The sequence below is a fragment of the Sorghum bicolor genome, chromosome 1 (assembly GCF_000003195.3).
Source record: "Sorghum bicolor cultivar BTx623 chromosome 1, Sorghum_bicolor_NCBIv3, whole genome shotgun sequence".
Taxonomy (NCBI): Eukaryota; Viridiplantae; Streptophyta; class Magnoliopsida; order Poales; family Poaceae; genus Sorghum; species Sorghum bicolor.
The window spans coordinates 52,001,491-52,016,083 of record NC_012870.2 but is presented as its reverse complement, the minus strand read 5'-3'; the positions used below and the strand labels follow the sequence as shown (position 1 = coordinate 52,016,083).

General features: G+C 40.4%; 1 pseudogene; it reads left to right on the top strand.

Moving 5' to 3' along the window:
* The window catches only part of LOC8083867, a 31,873-nt pseudogene extending 19,550 nt beyond the window's left edge, over window positions 1-12,323 (top strand).

Below are 14,593 nucleotides of genomic sequence, written 5' to 3'. Positions count from 1 at the left end.
TTTTAACAGATTGCCTTGAAAGCTTGTGCCAGAGTGGAAGCAGTTACCGGTGGTGATGTCTGAGTTTTCCTGGTGGTAACTTTCTTGAGGCGCGCACCCCGGTGCACGATGGAAGCCAGAGTGGGAGCATTATGGCCGATTGAGGAGATAGGGCCTGATGGGAATAAGTCGATCGGCTTGCCACTCCTACTAACTGATGGGGGGGTGTTGTCAATCTGCAAAAGGAATACAGGGGTAAGTTACCGATGGGAGTGATATTGGAAAATGAGACATCGGTTTAAAATACTTACAGTGTCGTCAGGGACTTCATATTCGGGGTCGATCATGCCGCGGTATGAGAGGGCTGATCTGCAGAACAGATTCTCCTTCCATTCTGCCCACCATAGCTTGTATGCCTGAGTGATGAAGGCGGCTGGAACCCATTCTGACAGATCTACATCCGTATCGGCATTTGGTGGTAGCTGGGCTACTCGAGTCCACTCGAGGAGGTTGGCGATGGGCTCTCTGGGCTTTATTACATCGGCATAAGGAAGTGCAATCGGCAATTGGCCGAAAGCTAGCTGGCGAGCTAATGCCGATGGATTATAAAATTCATAGGTTTGGGGAGAGGTTTTCGTGCTGCCGAAGAAATTCACTGGTATGGCTCTGGGGCTCACGATTGCCATCATCACCTCATTGTCCCTGTCAAGAGCTTCATCAAATGGATTGAAGGTCAGAGGGAGCATGCTGTCTGGGTCGTCATAAGCCAACCATGGTCGTTCATCTCTGGCCAGACCTTCATACAGCGTCTCGAAGAATCGGCCGATCTGATCCGGAGTGTTCCCTGAATCGGGTAAGACTATAACAGCTTCGCCAAAGTTCAGGGGGGCACGTGTTGCCGATTCCTCTTCACCCAACACATGATTCTCGGCTATATCTCTTGGGAAGTGCTGTGAGAACAAGTTGAGATCAAGGCGCTTGTGCAGGTGCAGATTGAGCCACATATTAATAAACCACCAAGGACCTCCCAAGTTGCCGATAGGTTGGCCAAGCAGGAGTTTCTGGACTACCTGATGAAGAAGGTGATAAACGGCACCGAGCAAATAACGGCCGAGAGGAAATTGGCCGCCGCTAGCCAGTCTTTCTGCTGCCGATAGATAGACAGAAGTCGGTCCTGCCGATCGACCACAGAATACAAACTTGTCTAGCCACATGTTCAGAAAGGTGGTTTGCTCCTTTATGGTGACAGGCCCTCTCCCGCGGTACTTCTGGATGTACCCTGACCAACCGCCGATAGCGCGAGTCTCCACTTTAGCACTGGGGGCGGTATCAAAAAAATGGGTGCTATCGGCAGAAGATATATCTAACCCAGTAAGCATGGCTACATCGGCAAGGGTAGGAGAAGCAGGGCCATGGCCAAAAACAAAAGCGTTGAGAGTGTCTGACCAAAAGTAAGATGCAGCTATCAGCAATGACTCGTTCCTGTGCATATCGGCAATGGACAGCCTAATGCATTGAGCTAATTTCCTCTCACCCCATTGAACTTCATAAGAGTTGCTGACCCTCAAGAACCAGTCTTTCCACCCTACGGTAGGGCTGGGCCAAGAGCGAAAGGTGTCTTTCCATAGATCTAAAGCAAAGTTTTCAACTCTAAAGGGAATCCTGTTGGTTTCTGCATTGATAAGGTCGGTTGGATCTGGATCCCCTAGAGGGCCGAGGCATTGAAGATGTGGTTGATCGGTAGGGATGACAATTTTGTTGGATAACTCCTAGTGTTTTGAGGAATAAAAATACAAAGAAAAGGGAAAAGGAAAATATTCGGTAAGAATGAATCGCAGATGAACGGGAATGCAAGGAAAAAGTACAGCAGATGGGATGGAAGTCTGACCTCAGGGACGACGAAGCCAACGGCCATCTTGTCGTGAAGAGGACGCTAGAGGGCGCGGAGTTGATGAAGAAGAATGCTTGTCGGAGATCTTGGGGATTGAGAATGGCGCCGCCGCTGGAAAAGTGAAGTTGGATGGCAGAATGATGCAATGGGGGAGGAGTACCCAAGAAGGAACTATTTATAGGACAAGATGGACAAGGGCAAATCTGACTTATTTCTTTGCCGCATCCGAGAAGCCCGAGGGTACTCAAGTGGATATGGTAACTGTTCGCACGATAATCCAGGGATTGTGCAGGTGATTTGACAGGAAGCGGTCATTATCTAAAGATATTCTGCTGTGCGCGATCTCCTGGTCGGTCCATCGGTGATATTCTATAACGGTCATCCTGCCGATGGGCGGATAGAGGGGAGGTAACCGTTTTTGCGAATCTTCTGGGCAGAGCATCGGCAGAACTTTGTAACGGTATTGTTGCCGATGTACGACTAAGAGAGATGCCCGTTTAGGAAGTTGGGGATTTCGAGGGATCTGCGGAGGATTAGGATCAGAGTTGTCCAGATTGAGGTTGTCGGTTACCAGATTAGGAGCATTAATTGCGGAGAAGACATCATTACTGCAGAGAATTTCGGAGCATTAATAGTTTTATACTCCGAAACTGGGGGGCATGTGTTGACACCATTTTTGGACACGTGTCCAGGATAGCAGGATAAGGTGGCAGTACGATGCGGGTTGCTGATAAGGATGGTTGCCGATGAGGGAAAGGTTGAATGTGACTAAGTCCTCAAGCAGTAATACGGTGCCGATGACCAAGTAAGAAGGTCTGCCGATGACTGTGGCAAGGGGATTGCCGATGACGCGAAGGAGGAGTCCGGAAGCTGCTAGTTGTCATGTGGAGGAGTTTTGGTTTGTTACGAAGGGTGGTTTTATTATTTTCTTAGTTATTCGCATCGTTTTGTATACGGGTTCCGTGTAAATTGGAATTCGAATTCTAATCGTGTCTGGTCTTAGCTCTTTGAGCAGGGTATAAATATAAGCCCTAGGACCTTGTAATAATCAATCAATCAATCAAACACACGTTTTTACTCATATTCCAGCATTTACTTTTCGACGACTTCGTCATACGTTTTCTTTTTGTTACGAGTTCTTAGGAATTCGTCGACTCAAGCTCGGCGTATCCTCAAGTTCCGCGTGAGTACCTCTTAGCCGTGACATCCGGGCGCATCGCTGTTGTCAGGACTAAAGTATTCGAGTTATCACCTTTGCCGATAGTAAGGTCAAATCGGCTGGCACGCCTTAACGTTTGGATCGGGTATTAGCCCTTTGTGTTTGCAGATTAGTTTTGCATCAACAGTGTGCCCAGGAAGTCCACACATACAACAAAGAATAGAAATATCAGAAAACAATGTTATATATAGCGGAAATCATATTTATATTAGCACTTACAAACATCAGAGTACGCGGAAAGAGTAGCTAAACTTCTTAGGCTCCATTCTTCTCAGGGACGGTTGACTGGGGGCTTCGTACGCCAAGCACTTCTGATAAGCCTCGAGAAAACTTCACGATATCTTAATCCTTCTTCTGAGCAGCACTTTACTACACACTGGGGGTGTGGGGGAAATAACAAGGGTGAGTTCATGTCGAACTCAGCAAGCACAGACGGAAAGTAGTGACATGCAAGGCTTAAAACAAGGTAAAGCTGACTTGGTTTGACTGCGGTAGCATTTTAGTTGATCATTTTTAATTATGAATATTATTAGAACAACCTACTACTAATTATGAGTAGCATAAACCCAACCCTTAATTAGTGTAAGTAGTAATTAGCATCTTTTAAATAACTATCCTAATAATTATAGTAGTCCAGGGATTAACCCCAATTATTAACACAGGATAGCAATCCTGCCAACACGGAATAGCCATTCCGCCAAAACACGAGGTAGCAACCTCGCCAAGTTCCATCTCCAAGTAACCAGTGAATCCAATTTGCTCATCAAGTGAGGGTCTGGGCCGCTCGTGACCGTGAGCACGGCTGATATATCAGTTTTACACTCTGCAGAGGTGTGCACTTTCACTCCAAGTCGTAATTCCCATTCGCCCGGGGTCGCGACTCCCCAAAACACTACCGAGGTGAGCATGTAGGGTTTCACTACGAGACCTTTCACAGGGTCCAACTAATAGGATGCCACTCGCAAGTTTTCGCCGGGGCGCTCGACAGTCGATACCCATAGCCATGGCGTACCGAGCAGCCGCTAACTTAATATTCATTACCCAAGCTACTTCCTCACGCCTACCCGGAAAGTAACACCCTACCAGCGGAGGTCCTGCTAATTAGTCAAGCCAGAGCCACATAGCTTGGAGCTGCACTGTAAGTCCCAGGGGGCCGCTCCCTGACTAAGTCCTTACGGAGAGCAGAGGCGGATACGCCCGCCAAACCGGACCACCAACAGTACCCGCTCCCCCTTTTCTCAACCAAACCACGATGCTCGCAAGCACCGCAACATCTCCATCACCGAAGTAACCATTGTTCATCATTTAAACATTATTCATCATTGAAGAATTCATTGATCAAGATTATTACTTTTATTATTATATAGATTAGATGAGTGGAGCAGCTAAGCATAACTACTGTTCACTATTCTATCCATGTATAAACCTAGGAGTATAAGGAATATAGTAGAGGGCTAGTCATGTCCTTAGGGTTTGCAGTATTAAGACACATGCAGTGGAAAGTAAATGTATTTAAAGTTCATAGGTACAATATGATCAAAGGGTGTCTGCACTTGCCTTGATTCCCAGTGTATATCTGCTCAGAACGATTGAGAACGGAGCTATAGTTAAATGGACACGACTTTCGAGGTTCGAAGTGCAACGAAGAAGATCAACTATCCGCTTGATCTATTTTATTTGATGAAAAGAGGTGATAGACTTTTTAGAGAAATAACTCAAAAAGTGGAATTAAACAAATTATAATTATAAAAGACGAAGTATAGTTCTAGTAATACTCTATTTATAAATAATTATAGAAATTATTTAAACTATTTTAGCATTTATATCTTAGAGAATATAAAACGAGTGAGAGCAACTTAATTAGAATCACTATTTATTTTTAAAGTTAATCTGAGCAAGTCATAATTGAAAATTCATTTAGGTTGATATTAATTATATTAACATTCTTTATTTAAAGACTAAACTATATAACTAACTCGCTTTTAATCCAAAAGCCATTAGATAGATATTAAATAAATTAATCACATGCTTCATATTTAACTAAACCAATTATAATTAAGAAATATTTAAGTTAATATTAATCAAGCTAACAATTATTTACAAATGGCCAAGATTATAGACCTAAGTTGCTTTTTAATGAAAAAGAAAGACATTGCATAAGTATTAATTAAATTGCATCTAGACCGACTTCATATAAATCATGCTTAAACTAGCAAATTATAATTAATAATACATATTTATGTTGACAAGCAATTATTAAAAGAAAATTGATATTGTCCTATATTATTTTTATTTAGAAAAAAATTTGTGTAATTATTAATCAAATTAATAAGATTAATTTGATAAACATGTGGCATGGTAAACATTGTTGGAAACACATAGTTCGCGCAGACACGGTCGCTATGCAACGAGAACCGAATTACAACCCTAAGTGGCTTTTAATTAGAAAGTTCTTAAATAAATATTAAACAAAAATATATTTAAATTTATGAATTCATAGACGAGTCACATAATAATTGTTTGCGCTACTGCATAGAACACGATGATATAAATCTAACGCAACTTAAATGACTTGAAACGGAGCTAAAACGATTAATCAGTGCAGATTAAAAGAATGAATGGCGATTCTGTAATTACTTTGTCTTCAACCTCTATCCACCATCCTCACGTACGCAACCATGGTTGGGGCTTCCTGCTGCTCAAGCTCGAGCGAGGGGAGGGAGGGGCTCAGCCTCAGCCGTGGGGCCAGCCGGCCAGCACGGCGGCTCCCGGCTACGGCGGTGCTAGGCCAGCCTGCTCGGGCCGTGCAGGGTGGCCTGCCCGCACGCACTGCACGGAGCAGGGAGGCGGCTACTGCTGCCTGCTCGCAGCGGCATGCCAAAGGGCGCGAGCCGGGGTGCTGCGGGGCTGTGGCGTGGGGCGCAGGGTCGGCGATGTCGTCGTACATGATCGCAGTGGCTGGAACGAAGGATAAGATGACGTCCATGGAGGTTCGCCGGAGTTAGACAAACAAATATTAGGATACGATGAACGAGAATGGATTAGTCAAACAAATAGCGTGCCGGTGTAGAGGAGATCGATACGAACCTCGGTATGGTGACGGTTTTCGCAGGGGACGACTGAGACGGCCGGAAAAGCTCGCCGAACTTTCATCGGAGAAGTTCGCCGGAAGTGAGATCCGAAACTTCAGCGTCCGATCTGCGGGGCTACGAGAGGCGGCTCGAAAAAGCGATCGTACTTCTGGAATCAGCGCGTCGAGGGCTACGCCGGCATATATATAGGTCTAGGGTTTGGAGAAGCTTCGAAAATTATTAATTTCGGGATTTTAAATAAATTATTTTTAGTTCCAAAATAATTCTAGAAAAAGCTGAAATCATTTTGAATCTGTAAAAAAAATATTTTCAAAATTCCGAAAATTCAATAAAATCTAGTAGAGATAGATTAGGAGATTATGAACGGAGATAGTTTTTCGAGTTCATAAAAAAATATTTTAGAGCGTCCGATAATTAGATTTTTGCTCAAGGAAAAATAAGAAAAAGATCCGGAAAAGTCTGAAAAATTCTCGCAAAGGAACAGATGGTGTCTAGACGTGTTTTTAAAATCTAGCACACTCAAAAACACATAACTCAAGTAACAAACAAGCATCACATCAACTAAAGCTCGTCTAATTAATTCCAAAGCATTTGAAAAACACCATTTTTCTTTGATAAAAATATATAGAAATCTATACTATTGTTGACAAATTTTATCCATATATTGAAACCATTCATTTTATTTAGTATTTTCTAATAACAACCCGAAATAGAAATTTCGGGATGTTATAGCTACCATCCCAAGCAATCTGGATCAGCGTTTGGGCAACACCATATGCGTGGAACCGTCTTGCTCATCGTCAGCTGCTTGAGCCTGGCCGTCTGGTACACAGTGCAGGTACCATGTATATAATGCAAACACCCATAGATTTATTGCGCAGAAATCCATAGGGGTGTGTGTAGCCCACGCATGCGGTCTCTTTCTGTCTGCTCTTTTCATGTTCCTGCTGTCAGACAGAATGGTACATGGATATTAAATTGTGAAGAATTAAAGCGATGCTTTGATGTGAACTCTCCGCTGATCATCATTTATTGAACAGGAGAAACATTTTAGGTCTTATTTAGTTCACCCCGAAATCCAAAAAGTTTTCAAGATTCCCTATCACATCGAATCTTGCGGCTCATGCATGAAGCATTAAATATAGACGAAAATAAAAACTAATCACACAGTTTGACTGTAAATCACGAGACAAATCTTTTAGGCCTAGTTAGTCTATAATTGGATAATATTTAGCACAAACAAACGAAAGTGCTACAGTTCCGAAAACTTTTCAGTTTTCGGAACTAAACAAGGCCTTAGGAAAACTTACGTCATGTAGTCCTGTAATTGCTGCAGGCCCAGATGCTGAAAGTGTTCCCGTACAAGTACTGGTCCACGGTTGCCACATGCTTCGTGGGTTGCATCCAAATGGCTGTTGTGGGGGTCGCAATGAACAGAGAAAAGGCGACTTGGCAGCTGAAATGGAACATGAGCTTGCTTACAATCGTTTACTCGGTAAATCTAGCAATCCTCAACATTACAAGTCATTAATTAAGACTTTTTCCATCCGTTGTTTATTTTTCCTTTTTTTTCTCATTTGCCCCTATGCAAAATGGGTCTTCAGTTCTTTACCTCCACCTGTCCACACTTCCCTGTGCAGTACCTCTTGTTTTTTTTATTTTTGTTCTGTCCTATTCATGACATGGACAGCTTAAGTCTGGTTTTGCAATTGGTGTTAATTTTTCCATAGAAAAGAGGTAGTTGATTGAAAAATAGAAAGCAACTGATTTTTCCATGGAAAAGAGGTAAATGGAGAAAGATGAAAACAGAAGAGGAAATATAAAAGCAAGATTGCAACACATGTATAACAGAAAGATACGGCTCATAACCTTAACTTAAGAGATGTATTCCACTACATCTCTTTGCAAAATATATAACAAGTTGTTGTTGTGTTTATGAGTTTGTTGCACAAGTAATCCTATTTGAACATTAGCCGGCCATTCAACATGCCAAACCAAACAAATCAAATCATAAATGGTAGCTATAGAAAAAATACCATTAATAGTCCACCTAGAGATATACCCAAGTTTGTAGATGTGCCATAGAGGTGTGCAAGAAGTAAGCAGAGATAGAAGCATGCTAAAACGTCCGGTTTTAACTGGGCTTGCGTCCTACAGTCAGTATTGCTCTGATACCACTTTGTAATATCCGATTTTAAGGATAAAATCAGATATGCACTATATGTGAGTTTTAGAAGTCAAATCCCACGTATAGCTACAAATAAGGGGTAATATCAAAAGACAATGTATAAATATATAATGTGCTTAGTATAAAAGAGATAACCTTTGATAGCAAACAACGGATAGACAACTCTAAACTTTGGATATTAACTTTGCTCTACAGGATCCAACTGACCGGTTGATCACAAGCCTAACACTCCTCCTGAAGTATGGGAGAAATAGCAAGAGTGAGTTCATGTCGAACTCCACAAGTATAGCAACTAGATTGTATAGATCCCATATCTCATGATCAATATGACATAAATAATGTAGAGCATGGAACAATAAATAATTAATAGAAATTTTAACACAACTAGAATCATCACACCCTTAATGCACGAATCCCCAAAGCTGCTCGTGACCGTGAACACGGCTAGTATACTAGTTTTAAACACTCTGCAGAGGTCGCACATTTTTACCCATGAGTCATGATTTACCCTATCACCCAAGGTAGCTAGTCTCTTAACCCCCTTCCTAGGGAGGTCGACAGGGATCACTATGATGTCTTTCAAAGGTTCGTCTAACAAGTTAGGGCCGCTTGGTTTCATTAGTCAGTCCGTGTGATCTACCACATAGGGATCCACAGTCTGCTATCCCCCAATTGCGCGACACGGGTAACCGCTAACGAGCTAGAAAAGTTACTCATACTTGACTAAAGCCAGAGCCATTATAGCCCTCATGGTTGCACTATTATCCCGGTTATCACTTACAGATAAATCAAGTGGCTAAAATGTCATTTTTATTATTTGTTGCTTAAATATTTTTATCTTGATCACCGAAGTACTGTTCACTATCTATTCGATCACCAATCATCAACACACAAACAATCAGAACCAAACATACACGAAGCAAACAAGGCTATAATTAGAACAGTACACCAACAGTATAAAAACAGTAAGAAAAGTTTATAAAATGATTCTACGCAGCGCTACGATCACACGGACGTAAAGATCATGAAAATCGGAGCTAAAACGAAGAAGTTATCAATTTTCTAATATTTCCTATAGAAAAGTAATTAATTAAATAAGGTCACAAAATTAAAAAGTTTCAAACTGGCAAAACAATACAACTAACATGTAGAGCTCATGATTACGAATCTAACGCAATTTGAATGGATCAAATCGGAGTTAAAATGAATATTTTATGGCCAAAACCATCTCAGTGGCAAAACTGTAAATTATGAAAACGTATTTTGAAATCATATTTTCCAAATGTGGTTGGCGTATTCAACAGGGGCGCTTTGGACCGCAGGTTGAGCTTTGGATCTTCGAGGAGCTCTTTAGCAAAATTCAATCGAAGGGGTATGATTCAACTACAACCGTTGGATTAGAGTTGAGTGGCGCGGATTAAATAGAAGAGATGGGAGAGGAGGGCCGGCGATGCACAGGAGCCTGACGGTGGCGCCATGGCCGGAATAGGCCGGAACCTCGCCGGAGTTCATGGATTGAGCACTATGGTGCACCAAACACAAAACCGAGAGTATGGGGAGCAAGAGGAGCTCAAGGGAATCTCACCTAGGGCAAAAACGAAAGCGAAGAGAGCTTGGAGAGGACCGGCGACGAGAGATGGCGGACGAAGGCGCTCCTACAAGATTCGACGAGCAATTAAGCATCACATAGAGAGAAAAACAAATGAAGGAAAGCACAGGGAGGTTCGAAACCTCAACCTGAAGCTCGGTGAGTAGTTTGCGGAGGGTCTTCGAGCACCAGGGGCAAGGGCAACGATGGCGGGCGGCTTGGCGAGATTGAACCTGGTGGCGCTGTGGCTAGGGATGAAAACGCTAGAGATATTTTCCGACCATATTCAAGACCGAATTCGTTTAGAGAGGTTTAGATCTGTCTGTATCTGAGTTCGAATATTCAACATCCGATACCGTATCGGTATCCGAATATTTAAATCGTATATTTATGATGTCGACATCCAATCATATCTTATGCGACATGATTCATATTATCCATATTCAAATCTCAATCCGACCACAAATATGAAAACAAATATGATATTGGTGATATCCGTCCGTATCCGATCCGTTTTCATCCCTAGCTGTGGCTAGGGCTTCTCACGGAGATCAAGAAGAAAGGAGAAAGCACCGAGGGGTGCCAGGGGTTCTTATGGGCACCTCTCAACCAGCATATCCCGAGAAAAACAGAGGGGGAAGAGGATCTCCATCCCAGATGGAGTCCCAATCGGCCACGGTTCACGGAAGAAGAAAAGGGAAAGGAGGTGGTGTCGCTGACTAGTGGGTCCCACCCGTCAGCGACTCCACACGCGAGGCCCGTTTACCAGAGAGAAGGAGAGGAAGGGCCAAGAGCAGCACCTAGGCTACTGAGATCAGGGCCAAGAGTGAGATGATGCTTCTTTCACTCAGGAGACTATGACTGGTAGTTGGGGATTTCTGATCCGTGATCATGTTGGTGAGGTAGTGATGACGGGCCGAGGGAGAGTTAACAGTGTGCTAAGTGCTTTCCATGCGGAATTAATTGCCTGCCTGCAAGGTGATAGCGAGCAATTTGGGAATCGGTCACCTCATTCTTGAAACGGATGCGCTCAAATGTTCAGCAAGCTCTGCAGTCCCGGTTCTTTGATGTGCAACCGGAAGGGGGTTTGATCCACAAGCTTAAGTCTTTGTCTACGTCGAATTTTAGTAATTTTACTTGTAAATTTTTGGGTAGAGTTGGCAATAGGGCTGTTCATGTTTTGTTGTGTTTAGGTTGTGCCTGCACTAATTACTAGTTCCATCCTTGATGATGTATCTGTAATTGTTTCTTACGATTTGTCATCTGATGAGTAATGAATTGACCAAAGCTTAAAAAAATATTTATGTAAATATCACAGGTTTCACACAAAATTATAGAGAAATATTTAACATCTATCATATATCAAATACATAAACTACAAAAATTTATTTCATAATAATGTATTTACTGATCGATACTAACTTAATGTCATAACTATTATTAATCTTTTATACAACTTATATTTGAGGATAAAGAAGTATTTAGCCAAGTGCTTCATTGCTAGTGCTTACATCTACTCTTGTTCTTTTGTACTGGCAATACTCAACACTGCTGCCAAATTTGTGATGATTTCGTGGGTCGTCACGCAACGAGGCCCAACCTACCCATCGATGTTTTGTGCAGTATCCGTCTTGTTCACCACTGTACTTGACTCAGTGCTTCTGGGCCACGATTTGTCTGTTGGAAGGTATCACTATAACTTTTTTCCTACTCCATTGGTCTCATAAAAGTATCGTTCTTATTTCCTCAGAACTAAAACACTTTTGACTTCGACCAAATATATATAAGAAAATATTAATATTTATGATTAATATCATTAGATATACCATTGAGTGTATTTTTTAATAAAATTTGAATGAAGACATCAATATTCTAATATTTGTTGCAAACCTAGTTAAACTTAACAACAAAAAAAACACCAATCCTATAGCGGCTCTTTTAAGCGATGGGGGGAGTAATTCTTAAAATTTACAAGCATAAGTCAAAAAGTAATATAATTATCAAACTCTGGGTAAGAAGTTAATGTTTCTTCTTTTTATCAAACATGATCATGAAAAGCATACGAGAAATATGAAAAACTAATGCAAGTACATCTTGATTACAGTGGCTTTGAGAACGGAAAACAATAATGCTTTTTAAATTTGGGATCTGAAAAAATAAAGAGGACGATTGCTGTTATGATCTATACACCTAATGCAAATTTGATTTCATACATGTGTAGTATTCTTGGCATGTTAATGATTCTCGCCCGGCTCTACCTTTTCCTCTGGGGAAAGAGAAAAAAATAGGTGCCCAACAATGAAGAAAAACCCAAGGATGAATTATTGCAATCTCAGAGTGAAGATAAAATCAAAGAATCGTCATGATCCAATGAATGCTTCGTTAACAGAAATATTCTGTCATAGAGAATGAGACACTTATCCAAGATCTGGCGTTCTTATGAGCATGAAGAAGCCTACTGGAACTGAATTCAGATTATTGCTTCTATATATGCAAGGAAAAAAATAGAAACATGACATTAATTGTATAACTTTTTTGTCTCAATACTTGGTGAGCACAAGCCAACCCATACCACGCGACCTTGATTTGGTATTCTACAGCTCCAGGTATATGATATTGATGTTATCCCCTCAAATAAAAACCAATTTTACCATAGTGCCACGAGTGTTATGTGGTGGCTATTGGCTAATAGGTAGGGATGAAAACGGATCGGATACGGACGGATATCACTGATATCGTATTTGTTTTTATATTTCTGGTGCGATTCGGATTCGAATACGGATAATGTCAATCATGTTGGATAACACACGATTGGATATCAACATCATAAATATACGATTTAAGTATTCGGATACGGATACGGTATCAGATGTTGAATATTCGGACTCGGATACGGATAGATCTGAACCTCTCTAAACGAATTCGGTCCCAAATACGGTCAGAAAATATCCGTACCGTTTTCATGCCTACTAATAGGTGTTGGGGGCAAGTTTCCTTCTCTGTAAGCTCTTGCTCGCCATTTGCTGCCGGGCGCATCTGACCATCGGCTGTTCTGCCATTCATCATGGTACGTGTTCGCCCGTCCCTATGTTGTATCCTGTTTTCGTACTATGCTAACCGCAAGTAGTGGCATAGAAAATGACCTATGGTAAATTTTGTGTGTTTTTTTTAAAAGATCCGTTTTCGGCTTTCATTGATAAAGCTATGGCGAACTTTGGAAGGGAAAGCTTCCGCTCCGAACGTTCGGACAGAAGCAGCGTGCCGATAGTTCCCGTGTGATAATTTCCCGCGCTAATTTACTGCTGGTTCCGTGTCTGTTCTAAACGGGCTAAAGATGGAACGGCCCACGAAGCTACTAGCTCGACAGAGCGCGCAGGTCGGATGAAACATCCACGTGCGGACGGCAGTAGGTAACTATTTACGTGTTTTTTCGTCCTTTCTTGTTATATTTTTTTCTTTTTCTTTTTCTTTTTTGTTTTCGTTTTTTTATTTTCTCATTTTTCATTTTTACAAGTGGTTTTTCTCTCTATTTTTTTATTGTTTATTTCTTGTCTCTTTTTTAATTTTCTTTGATTCATGTTTATTTTTTTCTTTTTATTTTCTTTGCTTTTCTTTATTTTTTCTTATTCTTTTTATTTTCATGCTTCAATTTTCTTTATCTTATGTTAATTATTTTATTTCAATTTTTTGTGTTAATTCTTTTTGGTTTTTTTGGTCTTTATATTTTCTGTAGATTTTTTTATTTTTCCATTTTAGCTTAGTTAATGATTTTTCATGTTTATTTCTTTATTTTCTATATTTTATGTGATGCTATCTTTATATAGTATAAATGTAATGTTCTATGATATATTTTTGATGTTCACGTGGTATATAATGTCATGTTCTATAATATTTTTTGTGATGTTCATGTAATATACACATGATGTTCTATTTTTTGTGATGTTCACGTAGTATACATGTGATGTTCTGTGATGTTTTTGTGATGTTCACGTGGTATACATGTGACGTTCTATGATGTATTTTGTGATGTTTGTACAGTATACATGTAATGTTCACTTAGTATACATATGATGTTCTATGTTTTTTATGTCATGTGGTACACATGTGATGTTCCGTGATACATTTTTGTGACGTTCATGCAATATCTACGTGGTGTTCACGTAGTATACATACGATGTTCTATAACATATTTAGTGATGTTCATGTATTATACATGTGATGTTTTCCATTGTTTTAGATGTTAATGTAGTATACACAATATATTTAATTTATTCATTTGTTTCCTTCTTTAGTTTACTATAATTCATTTTCTTTTAGTTTTATGTTTTTGCTTTCTTGGTCCTTGTGTTCTTGATTATGTATGTGATGTGCTGGGAGTCTATATATGATGTTCTCTATTGTATTTTGAGATGTTCAAATAGTATCAATATTATATTTGATGATTATCTTTAAATACTCATAAATATCCTTGAGATGTTTTATGATATATTTTATAATGTTCAAGTAACATTGACATGATGTTCTCTTTATTTTCCGGATATTTTATTTCTATTATTTTTGTGTTTCTTCTATGTCTTATTTTTTCTATTTTTTATATTTATCTATTTCTATATATTTTATAGATTTTATAAATCAT